Genomic DNA, 17,817 nt, shown 5'->3' on the forward strand with positions numbered 1-17,817 from the left:
TACGGAGGCAAGAATGAATTTGCAACATGTACTAATGCAGGAAGTACAAATCTAAGGGTGGCAGTTCATAAGAAGAAAGATAAAGAAGCAATAGTAACAGTAACTGCCATCTTTGCTCCCCTATCACATCCTCCCCCTTCCTACAACTTCCCCTAGTAGGAAGCAAGCAAGCATATCAATTTAGCAGAAGGAATATTTAAAAAAAAACCAAAAAAAACAACAAACCAACACGATCAGCTATTTTTAGTTCCAATATTACATTACTCTTGCTCAACTTTTTCATTTTTCTTGTACTTCTCTCCCACCCTAGCCCACCAGGCCCAGTTCGTGCCTTTCTACACGCTATCAAATCTGCATCACAAACCCCTTGCCTTCCTTCTACCTTGGTATTCCGACTGCCAGCCCTCTAACTGCTCTCCTACTTGCGAGCACAGAACTTTCTATGGAGCAGCTGCAAACACACCACGTAAGACAGAACCAAATCACCGTTAAAGAGCCTCCATATCACAGCCTGAAATTCCAGAGGTCATGAATAAAGCTGTTATTGCTGACAAAGCCTGCAGAGCATTCAAATGACGTCGAAGAGATGAGGATGGACCAGTCCTACCAAGCTTTCTGGACCCTATCAGAAGCAGGGGTAACACACATCAGCATCAGCTGTGATTCACATTCCCTTCTCCTACAAAGTGTCATGCTTCAGAGCTCAGAAATGATTTAGAAACCATTAGCTCACAAGGAATTGGTGCAGGATTTAAGCTGCCTCACCTAAAACAAGAAAAGCTTGAAAACCCCAGATATTCACACAATTATCAGCCTTGCCATCATATCTTACTCCCCAAACCACTCTTGCAGCAAGGAAGCAGTTATTCAGCCAGGCTCACTATCAGCTAGGAACCGGAGATGTTCCTGTGCTCCAGCAGGAATCTTAGTTACGCAGCTAACGAGAGAATCATTTCAGACAGTTTGACTTTTGATGGGGCAACCACAAAAGGTTCTCTCCTCCCCAGTGCAGTACGCTCAGCACCAACCATCTGCTGACTACACTGAGCCGTGCAAGAACCTGAAGGGCCAGGATGTTGCTGCACTGTTGAAACAGCTATATCCCACCACCAATCTCTCGTACACACTCTGGGCTGCATAGATGGTCACAGACAAGCTTACAGCCACAATCAAATAAAAGAATGGAGTAGAAAGGATGTTTAATATCTCTGCTGACTTCTCCTGCCTAAGCTAGGAGGGTCTTTTCAGAATGAGGAATTATCATTAGGAGTTTAAAAAAAAACAAAACAGGTTTTGGTCAAGTTTAGCTCCTCAAAACAGTTTTTCAAGCTTTAGATTGGTACAAGGGAGACAGAGAGAAAACTGCAATAGAGCAAACAAATAAGAGTATTTCAGCAGGGCTGGCCCAGCTTTATGAAACTGCAACAAAAGCTCAAAGGAAGAGTGAGGCTTGATCAGCCGAGTTAATTCTCTATAAAACACCAACATCCTCTCACAACTGCAGCTTAACAAAACAGCACCTCATCAGCTGAGCCCCAGAAACCCCCAGCACTGCTCTCAGCCCAGAGCAAGAATAAAGAGCAAACGCAGGGTCTCTGTTTTGGAGTAAAAGTGAGTTAGCTAATGATCTTTTTTCCCCACAGTAAAAAACACCAAATCCCAACAGGATGACTTGCATTATCCTAAAAAGTTTGCCTTAAAACAATTTAAGGGATGAATTACAAAATTTTTTTTGTATGCATCCTATCAACCCGTAGTAGTATAGGTGAAACAGCTTCATTTTGTCTGGTAAATCTCCTACCACATGAGCCCAGCTTCTTAGGAACAGCCCAGCTGCAGTTCAAAAAGTGTTTTCCAGCAAAGATTGCTGTTTGAGTTACTGTGTTTCAAAAGCAGACATTTACAAAGGAAGCACTACAACTCTTTGATTTGAGCTCTAATAGATTTAAGAGTATTTCTTTCTAAAATAAACAGTAACAAACTTCACTGATATTTGGAGATTCTGCCATTTTCCTTTTCTGAAAACATATGCTTGGCTTCCAGCTCCCCCTGTGCTTGATCTGGCAGCAGCATGGTCAACCACCCACAGAACCGGCTGCCTCACCAGAGTACTCAGAGGGCACAAGATGCAGCTCAGCACCACTGGTTTGCCTTCTAAGAAAACTGTTTTTCATCTCACACCCTCCTGCAGGATCTTTAAAGATAAAGCTGAGCGGAGCTGCACCTCTTAAATAAACAGAGTAATACTGAAGAACTTCTCATTAAGAGAACAAGGGCAGCAAATGCAAGACATCCTAATTCCATACCCAGTGTACCACACTCTCTAGGTTATCCTCAAAACAAGGTTCTTGAATGAAAACCACCAAAATCACTGGCTAGAAAGTCATATTCGTCGAGATGTTTTTTCCAGAAAGACTCTAGTCAAGCTATACAATTAAATATGTATTTAAGGGACAGAAACTCAAGCCCCAAAGAACTCTGTGTGTTCTCCTCTCCCTATACACAGTAGGATCGTTCTTAGGGCAAAACAGAGCTAAGAGTTAAGAAAGTAATACAAAGCATATGCATAATGAGCTCAATAATGCATTTTAAAGTGATTTAAACAATAATCCTTCCTAAATTCAAAACACCACCATTAATGCTGCTTAGAAAAAAAACCACTGCTTTTAAGTAGCACTACTTCCATTTGCCAGCAGAAGCACTAACGACCAGAAAACCCAACCAACCATAACAGCCAACCCAAACTCCACAACCTTAAAAGGACCGAACACAAACGTATCCTGCAAAAACTATTTGTCCTCTTCAGGTCAGTAATTATGAAGTCAGAACTAAATATTAATTATTTTATTTGTTTATGAACCAGTTCTAACATCGAGAGCAATTTACCACATTCCTACTTAGTCACTTTTATGCTCAGAATTTATTAAAAGCAATCTAAGCAGCCTTTATCTTGCCACAACGTTACCAGCTTCTGCTCTGATAATTTACATAGAACAAATAATTTTAGCCTGCATGTATACCCCAAAAGACTTTCAGAGATTGCTGGAGAAAAAAAAACAAGTACTGTAAGCAAAAACCTCACCCTGTTTGCCTATGCCAAGGATAGGCAAAAAATGTGGTGTCATTTAGCCTTCTGTGTTGACAACTGCCAGCTTTGGACACCATCCTACAAAGCCCTGAGATCTGGAAGCAGCATCCCATCTTCCTTCCAGCTCCTGGCTTTGGCCTTTGCAAGCAAATCATGTGAAAAATGCTTGAAACGTAGCATTTTTTTAAGGTGACTTAGTTTTCAGACAAATCCATACCCTGCTTTGTTTCACATACAGCTAGAGAAGCATTTCAGCTGTTTCAAGAAGTAGGGAAGGTTGAAATGGCTTATTTCAGTAGTAAACAGGCCCAGATTATCCAGAATTCAGAGAAGCGCCAATGTGAAATCCAGTGAAGAAGAGAAGGTTCTTCTTACACCAACCAGAACCAGGGCCAACCGAACATCAACAGGAAAAGAGGTGAGCAGCAAAACAAAATCTCGTTCAGAATCAGTAGCTGAAAAAGACCTTCAGGACTTGGAAACAACAGAAGGAGATTTCCCTTGCAAGACGCAGAGAATCTTATAAAAAGCTTTAGTGGGGGGGAAAAAAAGCCCACACTACTTTTATCGCACAAAAGAGAGAAACTTCAAAGTGCAACAAAGAACATTTACTAAGTTTTTAATACACATATGTGCTGCAATCTCAGCTGCACTGGCCTAACTCTTGTATTTACTGGGTTTATAGGTTTGGGTTTTTTTTTTTTTCCTTACACAACACAAGATTTTCAGGCAGCATGGTTGCTTTCAATTATTTTTTAGCAGAACCAGAGGTTGGGCATTAAAGCACAAGAATTCCAGGTCTAACTCAGTCTCTCCCGATTCCACCAGCTCCATGAAATCCAGGCAGCTGCTGCTTTTGAGATTCTCCATCTTCAGTGTTTCTACAGGCAATGCCAAAGGACAGATCTGCAGAGTTTCTTGTTCACTGGATTGTTTTCAGATCTGATACAAAAATAACAACGTTACTAAAAATAATCTTCCAAGTAAGAAGACAATTTGCAACCTAGCATGCCAATTACAACTGCCTGCAACAGGAAGCACCCTGTTATTTATCTAAACATATAGATTTTGAGTTCTGCTAATGTTTCCCTAGAAAGTATAATTGTATTTCAGATAATCTAACTTGTTTTAAGTATTTAAGTTCCCCAGTAATTCAAATTTCTACTAAATGTATCCACCTTAGGAAAACCGAGATTGGTTCAGGACAACATGCCTGTGGCACGCTGGGTTGTCAGTGACATTCATATGGAAAAAATCAGGTGAGAAAAAAATCCAGCTGTTGAAATCTGAAACAACTACTGCTACAGAATTTCCAAGTACTGGGCGCAGACAATGAAACCAGCATAGCATTCTGCCTTCCAAATCATCACAATGGTTAATTTTTAAGTTACCTCTCTGTTCATTGGTAACTGCACACGTGATCACCACTCAAACCTGTTCTTGTCTGTGTGAGCATAGAGCAGACGTTTCTTTTGGACCCCTTGTAGTGCCAGAAGCTGCTTCTCAAACTCCGAAATATCTTCACCTCTTTGTAACCACCTGAACACCGTGGGTTCCGCAGCAGGGAATATCCTCCTCTGCAACCTAGAGCTTCCCTGGCCCAACTTCAGCAACTTCAGAGTAGGAATTCTAGTAAACACAGACCTCATCTTGATCACCCCGGTATTGCTATGACAAAACTTAGCAGAGGAGGAGAGGAGGTGGGGTCCTGGTACCATGCTGTCTCTCTTCCCCATGACAGACAGGGGTAACACTATTTGTCAGTACAGCAAAGTCAATGCCTACACTGCCCCCACGGTAGAGATTTACTAGCTAGAAATAGCACACAGAAGAAGGAAGGTACTGACTATGCTATAAACATTGTGTACATTTTTATTTAATATTCAGAAGTCCTAAAATAAGTCAACATCACGCAACCTACATCACCTACTAATTTCATCCTCAGAAATGTTTGTCTGCACTGTGCAAATGGGGCAGAAAGAATAGCTCTAACAGACACTTCAGACATTGACTCCCCTCCAAATATTTATGAATGCCATTTTTGAGGCAACAGAGCTCTCACTTTCTATCTGTGCCTTGCCTGCAGAAAAAATCTTCTCCCATTTCTGTACCTGTGTGCTCCAGTTACTTTTAGGCAACACACCAGCCCCGTCAGTGCACAATATCAAACAGTCCTTAGTGGAAAAAAAAATAATTAAAAAAAAATAAATCACAAGATAGGCTCCTTTTTGTTCTTGGCACAAGAACAGCATCACAACACCCACCTCTGAGATGCAAGATTAGCATAGCTCCAGCACAGAATGATACTGGCACACAGGCCTGCAATAGGCTTAGCATCAGGGCAGTGCTGAACACAATGAGCCAGCTTGGATCCAAGCTGTGCTGTCCTGGATTTGAAGGACTAGTGAGTGCGGGTGCAGGTACATCAACAGATCTTACTGGGCTGATGCAAAGCTTGTGGGAAGAGGAGGAAGGTTTGATGGGACCAAGCCAGTTGTGTGCGACTGCTATTGCTGCGTTAGTCTCTCTAGAGCACAATAAATCATTTGTATTGTTAGTTCTTCCAGTCTCTCCTTGCCTTAGATAAGGGTTTGAAACACAGACAGCTGCTACCCCTATCCTTAACTAAGTAAGATTCTAGGGCAAGGAGAGATAAGAAGACAAATACATCTTGGTTAGCAAGTCAGGGGAGCCTATCTTTCTCTCTTCTCATGGAAGTCTGGAGAGGGCATAGAGTTTCAAGTTAAAACTCAGACATGACCCCTACTGCAGGCATAACAGAAACAAGTCCTGGTCACTCAAGTAGGTATGCACTGCAAGTTACTATGGGATTAGCCTAAAAAAAATCAGCTTCTCAGTTGTCATCTCAGGAACATATTAATGAACAGTAAATTCACAGGTTTAAACTACCTTCTCAATCAGCCCGCAGAGCATTCAAGTACAGTGAGGAGTCCACAAGAGCGTGACTCGGTCCGGTCCTCCTTACATCAGACCCAGCGAGCAGCAGCCTAAAGCACTGTGAACGGTAAGTGACTGGTTTCTTCCTGTCAAGTATTTCTGCAGGTTGCGTAGGACACTCAAACTGAACCCCAGTGGGTCAAGAGCTTCTTCACATCCAGAGTAGAGGTTTTTTAAATTTTATTTTTTAAAATACACTTGCTCAAGCCTCAGTCAAATAAAAATAGCCACAGAAATCTAATACAGATAAAATGTCTCCAAGAGAACAGAGAAGCATGAACTGCTTTAATACCTCTTTGCAAAAAATACATCTTTAGGAAAAAAAAAAGACACCAGAGTAGATGATTACTTTAATGCCACACAGCTGAGACGTTTTGACACTGGATTTCTACCAGAAAGCTGTCACCTTCCTTGTCATCCACTTCCAGGCACCATAATTATTCCCTTTTCCCCATCTCTGGGAATGTACTTCGACAACAAACACAGAGCCTCTTCTCCCCTCACCCATATTCTTTTTGCCTACATAACTGGAAACCTTGTATAACTGCTACTGCCAGGCAATTACACAGGGAAGAAGTATTTCTTTATCTCAAAAAAAAAAAAAAATTTAAAAAAAATCACAGCTTTTCAGATGACTTCAACAAGATACAGAAATTCTTCTTCATAAAGAAGAATTCAAGATGTTTCAACTCTTGAATTCCAACTCATATTAATCTTTAAGTACAGTATCCATGAAAAACTTTAGCAGAGAGCTCTTAAGCTCCAGTTACAGAAGGAGAACTGGGTCCTTCTGTTAATGTTGGCATTTATGGAGAAGCAGTGCCTTCACCTGTTAAAAACATCAAACAGAGATGCTGAAAGCTGAAAATATACCTGGATTCAATTGATAATAATAATAATAATCAATGCCAAGAAAAGAAAACACAAAAAAAACCACCAAACCAGCCTACATTACCTTTTTATTCGTTACCTGCTGTTCCTGCTTTAATCCATCTCCAGATTTAGCTTTTTGGTCAACAATATTTCACCTGTTTTGACAGCTACCTCACCATGCTTTTTGCTGTAAAAGGATAAAAGGACTACACATGAAGAAAGAAAAGTAAAAACACCAAGGAGATCATGGTATCACCCTGCTCCAAAAAGCATTCTTACTCAAATAAAAGAACACTATCCAGTTAAAAAGCACTCGTTTCTGAGAAACACTCGGCAAGCTAGGGTATTCCAATACAGAGTTGAACCAGAACAAGCCACATTTCACACAATAGCTTAATGGAGAGGGAACACAGATGTCATCATACAATTTGCAGTTCTAGTACAGTAAGCAAAACAAGAGGACGCGTGCTTCTGTTCAGCAGCATAGCAGGCATTTTAGAAACATCATTATAGGTGTATCTGAAACAAATACTGTAGAGAGGGCAACTGCTGAGACATGGGCATTTCAATCAAAAAAATCTGTATTTACCCCTAACACCCTTTGCTCTTCCAGACTATCAAACACGCCTTCAATGCCGACCCGTCCCCATCTCCATCCTCCTCCTGACACCTTCCTAAAGCCAGTGTGGCTGGGAAAGTCACAAGGAATAAAGGCAAGAGCAAAGAGGTTACAGAGTGTGTGCTATCAGCAAAAAGGATTCTTCATGACACAATTTTGTGAATCACATGGAAGACAATTGCTGACAATCCTCTAGCTTTACAGCCCAGAGCTGAGACAACACAGCATGATTCACCCCCATTTTGAAAATTGTTGTGTTCTTCCCCTCTCCTTCTAAAAGCAAATCACAGAACTGGTGCAGCACACCAAAGTGCTACAGATATTGCAAGTTTACTTTGAATCTCAAGAATGCAGCAAATCTGGAAGGCCTCAGCTAATCAACCAATTTCCTCAATTTATGTCTGAAATGCTATCCAAGACACTGCTTGGAAAAAAAAAACATACAGGTAGATGTTAGATCACAATTAAATTCAGGTACCCATTGAAGGAACACAAGCTGAGAAACTTCAATGAACTAGTCTAGCAAATGATGTCAACTCCACCTTCAAGCCTGGTGCAGCCAAAAATACATCAGTGGAATTGGTAGCATCGTTATGCTCAGTTTTGTATTTTAGAGAAGAGAAGGTCGTGGCTTCCCTCTGGAGTCAGCCAGTTCAAAAGTAACAACCTCAGCTTTAGCTCTTTTCATCAGATGGAAGCCCTTGCTGCCTCACAGCACCCTGCAGACTTCATGTGCTGTCATACTGAGGACCTTGCTGGCCAAAGATAGTGCCCACGCGAGTCACTAGGGCTTGCAGGAGGGTGCCCATTGGGTCCCTGGCCCGCGCACCACCAGGACGCCTGGCAGCAGCTAAAGGCACCAAGTGTTCTGCCTCGACAGATGTAGATTTTCCCACAAAGGTCTGTTCAACTTCTGCGCCTTTTTTTTTTAAGAAAACTAAAAACTTACCAGCTCTACCCTAACACACTGTGAAGACCAATACTAATGCATTATTCTCACTGATAAGCAGAGCACAGCAACACCAGCTTAGCCACGCTGTAGATCTTTGTTTTCAGTCAAATTAGTTGTTCAACAACATCCATCTTATGAAGACTTGTATTTTTTTTTACACTAGTAAGAGCTTAAAAGCATCTCTGAAAACATAGCCACGTCAATAATCATCCTCATCTTTAAAAAGCAGAACTAAGGAGTTCTGAAGCGTTGTTTCTGTAGCGTAGAATAATATTTAACATATTTAGTGCAGCTTTTCCTGGAGAGTTTGCATAGGAGCTCAAGCAAAAAAACACAGTAAGTGGGTAAAATGTGAAATTGGCCCTTTAGTTAGAAAATAATAAGGGGGGCTAGTAGCTATTTCAAAGAAAACAAGGTTCTTATCTAGTAATAAGTAGTTCAAGTTTCAGAGATACTTGTAAATGCCAGATCTTACACCAAAAGAAACTGTGTATTTCCAGTACTCTGCAGAATGACTGGAAGGTCAGCATGAGTCTATGCATAAGCACAGATTCTCCTGTGCACAACACCACAGTCTTATTGCAAGAATGTACTTTTTCCTTGGCGCCTTACTACAACCTTAACCCTGGAACACCCTGCTCACAGCTAAGTTAGTTACTACACAGCCATTTTCTTACTATCCTAAAATTAGCAAGAAAAATGCAAAACACGAGAATCCTTTAAATTACTACCTGCTACTTTTTTTGAGGTAGAAGCATCGAATCACACACTAAGTGGTAAACTGCAAAAATAAAGTTTAAGAAGAAAGAAAAAATTCCAAGACTCTAAACCCGCAGGAGTGAATCACTTAACATCCTGCATTTAAAATTCAGAACAGCAGCAACTGCTTTCTTCCACTGATTTTTTGTAGCCCATGTTATTAAATAAAATCAGGGATACGGGCGTTTAAGATACAGAAAGTGAAGAGAATCACTAAAGACTAGAGACATCCAGAATCTTCTCAGAGGGCCCTTAGACTTGCACTGCTCTCCCCCTCCAGAAGCACTGATCTTCCAGAAGATGGGACAGAAATTACTTTTCTCTATTTGACTCTGCAGTAGGAGACAGCACTAAGTTCTGTCTTTTCTTGTCACAATAAGCTCAAAACATCATTCATTCACCTTTGCTGCAAAACACATTCTTTCTTGCAAGCCTTCTTGGGTGAACATTGTAGAAGTGTCTGCAGCCTGAATTACCTTTTTCCACTGTTAAAGTGTGAGCAAATCAGCATTTGATACCACATTAGTTTTCACTAAGTCTAAAAAGAATAAATGTCCATTTTCCAGATATCACGGAAGTATTTTGTGCAAATTTTTAGCTGTACCACAAAGCCAGGTTACAAGGCCTAGGCTTTCTTCCATAAACATCAACAAAAAAGAAAACTTTTTTTAGAAACACACACATGAAACTCAAACACTAAGGGCACCAAAGGGGAGGAGGCAGCCAATAAAGATTACACGTGGCAGGAACCACTGACTGCACAAAGCACCTTCCTCCTCGCAGAAGATCTCACTACAAAAATACAGCTAGATATCCAACTCAACTGTCTGATTACACATTTTGAGCTTCTATTTTTAAAATAAAAGCGACCTTTGCACTGAGGATGGGTTAAGCCTCTTAGTGCAAACATATCTACTTTTGTCTAGTTTATCCTGCAGTCTTAAGGGCTTACATCTTTGAATGAGTCCAAGATCAAATAAAGAACCAAATAAAATATGAAAAAATAAACTGCTACAGTGGTTACAAACAACAGATGTTGGTTTCCATTCAAGGCCTCTGGCATCTCACCCACAGTACGAAGCAGTCACCTATTTCAGATGAAAAAGCAAGCTTTTCATTTGCCAATTCCTGTAGAAACAGAACTGGTTAAATTATTTTCACTAACCTAGCAACACAGCTCTCCCTTCCTTCCTGTAAGGCAGGCAGCAGGTGAAAGCACAACTTCAAGTAGTTAACTAACTTCAAAAACTAATGATAAAAACTAATGATAAAAATGACAGCCAAGCAGAATTTGGTCCATCATATCTACCAAAACGTTGATTTCTGAACCACTGTTCCATTTAAAATCTATTCCTTCCAAAAACTACCACCTTCTTGCATGAACTAGAATTTTTTACAAAAGACGTCAACTTCAGAACACACTTACTTCTTTTAGAAAAGTGAATCACAGCAACTATTACTGGTTTGTTTGTTTTTTAAAGGGAGCAGCACATTACTATGCAGAAAATTCCTTAGCATAGCACTTTCTTCTCCTCACACCAGTTCCTGCAAAAGGGTGCTTGCTACAACACTCAAACAAAAGGCAGAGAGCAAGCAGCAGTCACTCAGGACTGGGAGGAAGAAGTAAGACTAGCATGCTTATTCATGTTTAGGAGCATTTTAACATGTTTTACACTACCCGATATGTTGTCTCTCAAGAAAGTGAATGTGTCTTCTAAACAATGCTTTCTATTTGAACCCATTTAGTACTACCATACTTTATTGTGTGCCTGCCACAGGGAGGTCAACTGATAATTCCTCGGGTTTTAGTACAATAGATTCTTAGATTTTGAGACGTGCTACGGTATATAAAATACAAACCTACGACTTTCACCAACAAGAGCCTTATAACCACCTTTGGCCTTACTTGTCCATTTCCAAAATAGTTATAGAAACAAAACAAAAAAAGGACCTTTTCACAGGCATAGACACAGAGCACACATCCTTCATTCAAACGTTTAAGCAATAAGGCAGTTAGAGAGAAGCAGTTAAAAACTGGTTGGTGGGGTATTCACAAGCAGTATTAAATGCATTTTGTTTTGTCCTCAAAAAGAACTAGACAATCGGAATTTGCATGAGTGCTTGTAAAACAATTCAGTGACTTCTGTTTCTTTTCCTAAAATCATTTTGTTAAACAAAAGAAGAACAATCCTTGGTTTTAGCCTGCCAGTCATTTCTGCTGAAAGTCAGCCTCCTGAAAACACACAAATTCCACGACAAACCCCAAACCAAGCACAGCAGATGTATTTCAAGACTGGAGGACAGGTGTGCTTAGTACTTCACAGGCAATGGAAGACATTAGTACTCAAAAATATTGCTCTCACTGACTCAAAAAGTGTATGTGGTATAACAGGAATACCTTGCTCTATCTGCTAACAGAGAACATCACCTCCCAAAGTAGTTATCAAGAACAGACACTGCACACCCTGCTCAACATCTCGTCCCATTCTTCAGTACTGGATTCTGCATTTTTTTCTCCTTCCAATAATGCCTGCCTGGCAGGTTCACTAAGTTTGTGTGTTACTTACAGTGTATCTGGAGAGAAAGATAGGCCTCTCCCATTTATCTCCCTTTTCTGTCCCTTTTGCATTGGTACAAGAAGTAGTTACTATTACAAAAAGTAGAATATTTTGATTTAAGCTAAAGTACTGTTAAGTTTCATCTAAGCAGTCGGAGTTTTTTCAAAGTTAAGACAGAATGTCCCTCTGATACCATGTTTTCTTTCTCTGAGAGGATGGCTTCTTTAGACAGTTTCTTTCCCAGATATGGTTCATTCTTTGAAGATGATACCTTGTGTGAAGTCTGATCTGTACTGAACACATGTCTCTTCTTCTGTAATCACCTCTGTTAGGAATCTCTTATCTGAAAGGCAAGGTCAAGCAGAGATCTGGAGCCAGTTTCAAATTAGCAAGAATTCTGACTGTTGCGAAGTTCCATAATAACACTGGAATTAGATCTTGGAAAGTAAGAGAACATGCGTAAGATTTCTGGGGAAATCTATACATTTGCATGTAAGTGGGAAACATATTCTGTAACTAACTTTTGTTTCATTGCACACGATTGATGGAGATCACTCCCTTGTGTTGCCCAGGCCTGACGAAGGATGCTTGCTTTCTAAAACTCTAGAACAAGCCTTAAGTGTTTGATTTGCCAGCATTTTCAGTATCAGTGTCTCCGATAATCAGCTTCCCCCTCCTGCCCCTCTAGCTGCTATCTGCTTTGCAACAATTGTGCCTGCATATCTCACTACCAACTTGTAAACCTCCAATCATATTTCCAGCTGCTCATACATCCTTCTCCACAGCACAGATCAGACCACTGGGTACTTGCATCTGCCAGAAGCCAGACCTTTCACATAGAAAACTGATGGTTCTCAGTATCTCAAGGTTTCTGGAAAAGCCCAATCAATTTAAAATTATTCTGTGGATTTGCTACAGGTTAGCTTACTAGGTATTGCTCTAGTTTTCTTCCTCAATAACAGTTAAAACACACACAAATGCATTTCCCATCACCTTAGGCAGCTTTCCCGAAGATGTCTGCCTGAAACCCAACAGGTTTCACAGCTGGGTTTCTCTTTCTCCCTGCAGCTCAGGGTCAGGAGCTCCAATTTCCTTCCTTCCAGAAACAGACAAATAGATCTGACATCTTCTTTTGCAGCACAGCCTATTCATTCGCTACCCTCCTTTCCAGAGTCAGTGGTAACTGGTTACATTCTGCACCAGCAAAGCTTCCATGTGGAATGAGAATTTAAAAATGCAGGCCAAAGCTTTTGTGCCACTAAAAAAATGAGATAGCAAAGCCAGTCTCCCTGAGTCTGACCTTATGAACTCCCAGTTTTGAAGTACTAGTTCAGTACCATAAATGAACATCTTATTTACATATGGCAAGCACTCTTTGACAGGCTTTAAAAGAGCCTTCTATAAACTCCTATTCCAGCCTCTAAGGTACCCCAATCTAACACCAAAAATCAAAGGTCTTTAAACTCAATCCCTTATGAGAATTTCAAGGAAACAGAAGAGATTTGTTAGAGTCCATTGCAAAGGGCTGCTTCCACAGGAGAGCTCTTTAGCACCGAAACATCAGACTAGCAGAGAACAGCAACTGAACTGGAAGGAATTCCATCCATCATTTGCACAGCCTGGATTTATCAAACAGTAAAGTGTTTCACATACATTATATTACAGATTTTGAGCTACTTCTCACACAGTCTCATGCTTATTTCTGCATCCAGATTCAAGGAACCCATTTATAATGCAGTCACTCACTGAATTCAAGGGTCATATAACAGGTAACAGAAAGAGGAAAATCTATATAATTTCAGCTTCGGCAGAGTAAACTTAAATTCTCCCAGTCTTCTGACTTGTGACCGGATCATATATAAAGGTTATACTATGTAGTGTCACAAGAATATAAAGCAAAAGCCAGATTTCTGTGCCCCTGTCATAATTAATATTTCTGAAGCACTAAGAAAAGGCGGTACTGCTATCAGCAGCCGGGTATCAGTCACAGGGAACAGGGCAGGACAGTTAATCAATAACTTCACATAAGTTCACAAGTTTTTTTCTGTGTCTTAACTAGCCACTTGCAGCACAAATCCACAAGCAGAACACAAACTGCAGGATGTGAGGTTTAACAAAAAACAAGAATGGAAAAAAAAAATAACAAAGAGCTAAACCTTGCCCTCCTTTTCAAAAACTCTTTCCAAGCAGATTTTGGTTGGAGCTCCATTTGCAGAGAAATCTAGGTAGATCTTGCTGAAACCTACCTCCCTCTCTTCTGCAACACTGGAAAACATGAAACACTTGGGTAGTGAGGCAGGTGAGAAGACTCTTTCCTTCGCCTCATACTTTTACCCTAGCACCACTACATTGGGGAAAAAAAAAACACAAATGGCTTAAGATCCTCTCCATTTATCCCATGGTGCATGCTTAGGTGTAGAGAAACACAGACATTGATAGAGAGGAAAAAACATCTAAGGATGCTGAATGGTTCTACGATTTCAAAATAGAAATACACAGAGCAAATACAGAGAAAAAGCCATACAAGACCAAGTCAAATACTGTGCCAGACAGGGAGGCCATTTTTCCTACCCAGGAGAACTGAATACGTTTGGAATTCCTTCAATACCTAAATTTTAGCAGTAGTGTTTTAATTATAAGAGACACCTGCCACATGCTCCTGAGTACAAAGGAGTTATACTACAGGTATCATCACTTTCCCAAGCACACCAAATACCCCCAGACTGGCCTAGCTTTCTTCAGTGCTGCTACACACCACTAGACCAAAACGGACTCGCTTGACAGCATCCTATGGCAACTGCCATCTAAAAACAGTAGAGGAAAAAGCACAATATAAGCATCACGTTGAACATTCTTACTTCATGAAATAACCTACTATTTCCCCCGCCCCGGTCCGTAAAATGAGAATATGACCCAACATTCACCAGAACTTACAGGTGTCTTTCCATTTACCTATACAGGATCACATCATTTGGCAACTACAAGTTTATACATTCTGTAACATGCTTTTAAAATATTAAATATTTCTCTCTTACTGGAGAGCATTTTGGAGGCAAAGCAAGAGCTGTAAATGGCTGCATCATAATTACTGTCACAAATCACCATCTATACATTACGTAACAAACAGGAGCAAAGCAGCTGGTGATGTTCCAGAGGCTTTTGCTGCGGGAGTGGAACTGAGATTCCTACCACCCCTATCTCCCTGTCCCCACCTTCCAAGGACGGCACCTTGTCTCCTCCTTAGACACACGCCACCACAGTTCTTTGTAGAGCCGCACTGCAAACTCAAGAGACTAAATAATCCCATTTTTAAAAGCAGCACAGAGAGCTATGAGCAGTCTATTAAAAACAGGAGTGACTGGGAGACGGGTTACAGGTCTTGCAAATAATTTCAAACTCTCTACACTTTAAACAGTTCCAAAACCATTATCTTACTTGCACAGCTTTTAGCAAATCATTTGTGCACTAGTAGAATCCTTTCACTCAGCACAATACCACCATGAGTGCGATGTTTTCCTTAAGATATCCTTGTCCTTCACAAGTGAACCAGTACTGTTAATTAAAAAAACTTTAAGGCTAAAGGCAAACTAACCGTGAAACAAAAGCAATGCACTCATCTCACAGTTACCCCTACTCCAAGCTGAAGTTCCCATAATACTTCTACCTTCTGGGTGGTCAGCTTCACAACAAGCTCATGTCCCTCACTTGCTTCGCTGGCAACCTTAAGAGCTATCTGGCAATTATATAATTTAATTAGTGTAAATCATAAAGAAAACAAGAGATAAAGCTGCCACAAACTGAAACCAGCCACCACTGCATGTATTTGGAAAGCAGACCTGCAAAATGCATTCACTTGTCAAGTTCTTTCTCTCCTTCGCTAAATAGAGATAAGGTATCTCGCTACAGCAGCATTAGCAAAGAAACTAAACTCTTTTTTTTTTTTTCCACAAGCATGTTTTGTAGGACATAGAGATTTTGGCCTAGACCAGAAAGTTTTCCTGGAATAACACAGCAGAGGGGCATCATACATACCAAGAAAATATCTTAAGAACACATCTTCCAACAGAGGGAAGAATCTCATTGTTGCTACAAGGCCTCCACTGCTCGAATAAGAAAGGGTGACAGCCTAACTACATCAATTTATGCCACAAAGTCTTTACGTAACAGTTGTACTGGAGTTGTGATCGTAATTATTATAAACATTTATTGGATCTGCAGCCTGTTTCCACACAAGTTACTAAGTTTTGAAAAAATATCTGAAGATTGCTTAAGGTCCAGGATGCTAAAGGCAGAAAAATACATTTTTAAGAGGAGACAAATAACAAGAACGTTTGGTTTTTCCCTTGGCTATTTACTGTGTGTCAAACATGATTCAACACTACGATGGGTATCACAGTCTCATTTACTTCAATTGCTATTTACTATAACTGGGAACACAGTCAGATGCTCATTAGTACACAGAACGTACCCAGATGCTCATTAAACCTAAGGATCTTCCTCAGCAAATCTGAGTACGAGTGTGGTAATAACCTGTAGCATTACCACACACACCTCAAGCAGAAGGGCCACTTTTTTATTACATCACCAGTATGCTTGCTACCACTGCAGTGGAAAGGCTTCTTTCTCAAACTTAAGAAAGGTTTACCTGCAAAATACCTGACACAACTAGGATTAAAAAAAAAAAACCTAACACAAGAAACCTACAGTTAACACCAGCGTAACAGAGGTTTCATTTTACATCCAGACATGGATGGGGAAAAGTATGCGTGCATTATTTCTTAAAAAAAAAAAAAACTTCTCTCCAAGACCCAGGTTTTTTGACAGATACTGGTTTCTGTTACTCAAGAACGATGATTTCAATTCACAGAACAGGATGACTTCTGCACCTTCTTCTGAGGAAACGCAAGACAAACAATAAATACTGAGTCACTAAATCAATTCTGTCACTTCAGAAAGCAGACTGTACTTTTTCACTGTGTAAATACATTGCCGATGAAAGGAAACAAGATTCACAGCTCTTGATGATTAAGTTTCTTCATTATCAAAGATGTGATTAGAAAGCATCACTGAACAGAGTTATTCTTACGACTTCTCTTCAAGAAATTTTAGCTAGGGGATCCAGAGAAGTTTCTCCCTTCTTCTCTGGAATGACCAGCAACCCATTTTTGCCTAAAGCTCTTTGGCCCTCGCGGTACAGGACTAAGGCCCAATGGTTGTGAGAACTCCTGCATTAGTCATGGCGAATACAGTTCTAATTGACAACTGTTCAGGAGGATTCTAAAGCTCCCACAGCAATGATGCTTTCTGTGGCACACTTTATTTCAATATTTTAAATTCAGTGAGACGTTTCCATCAGCGAATTGAATGCCAGAGTTTAAGTGACATGGCGCTCTGACTTTTTTTTGCTCTAGCCATAACCTCATGGTACGGGCAAGATGATATACAGCTCAGCCCTGCTTGCCTCAGCCTTGAGAAACAAGAAAAGAGGGACAGGAGAGGCTAGCGGACCACATGCCTGCATGGAAATCTCTACTCAAGTCCCAGTTACCAGCACCTTACACAGAATGGTACTGGTCACAGGGTGCAGCAGCAGAAAGAGGAACCCCACATCGCTGCTTCTTCTGCTTTGGTCCTTGCCCCTCATGGAGCAGAACAGCACTTGCTGCCCCACATACTGGTGACCCTGTCCCACACCACAGCCATGCCCAGGGTGGCATTGGCCATGGTGGCATCGGGACCTGGCGTGGGGGGAATGGGCAGCTGAGGATCCTGCACTGGGAAGTGGAAGTAGGGGCGGCAGCTGAGCCACTTGAACTAGAGAGGCATGAAAATTGGAGGGGCAGCTGAACCCCATGCACTTGGGGGGGAGTGAGGGAGGGTGCGGCTGAGCCTCATGCACTTGGGGGGAAGCGCAGGAGTGTGTCTAAGCACTGAGCCACCTGCAGTGTGGGGAGGGCGAGTAGCAGGGATGAGCCCCTTGCACTGTCTGAGAGAGGGATGAGGTCTCTGA

General features: G+C 41.0%; 1 protein-coding gene across 6 annotated transcripts in view; it reads right to left on the bottom strand.

Moving 5' to 3' along the window:
- LOC104060685 (integrator complex subunit 6-like) overlaps positions 1 to 17,817 on the bottom strand; it is a 41,392-nt gene that overhangs the window by 22,456 nt on the left and 1,119 nt on the right. The gene's annotated exons all lie outside the window — the stretch shown is intronic.

Source organism: Cuculus canorus, chromosome 10 (genome assembly GCF_017976375.1).
Source record: "Cuculus canorus isolate bCucCan1 chromosome 10, bCucCan1.pri, whole genome shotgun sequence".
NCBI lineage: Eukaryota > Metazoa > Chordata > Aves > Cuculiformes > Cuculidae > Cuculus > Cuculus canorus.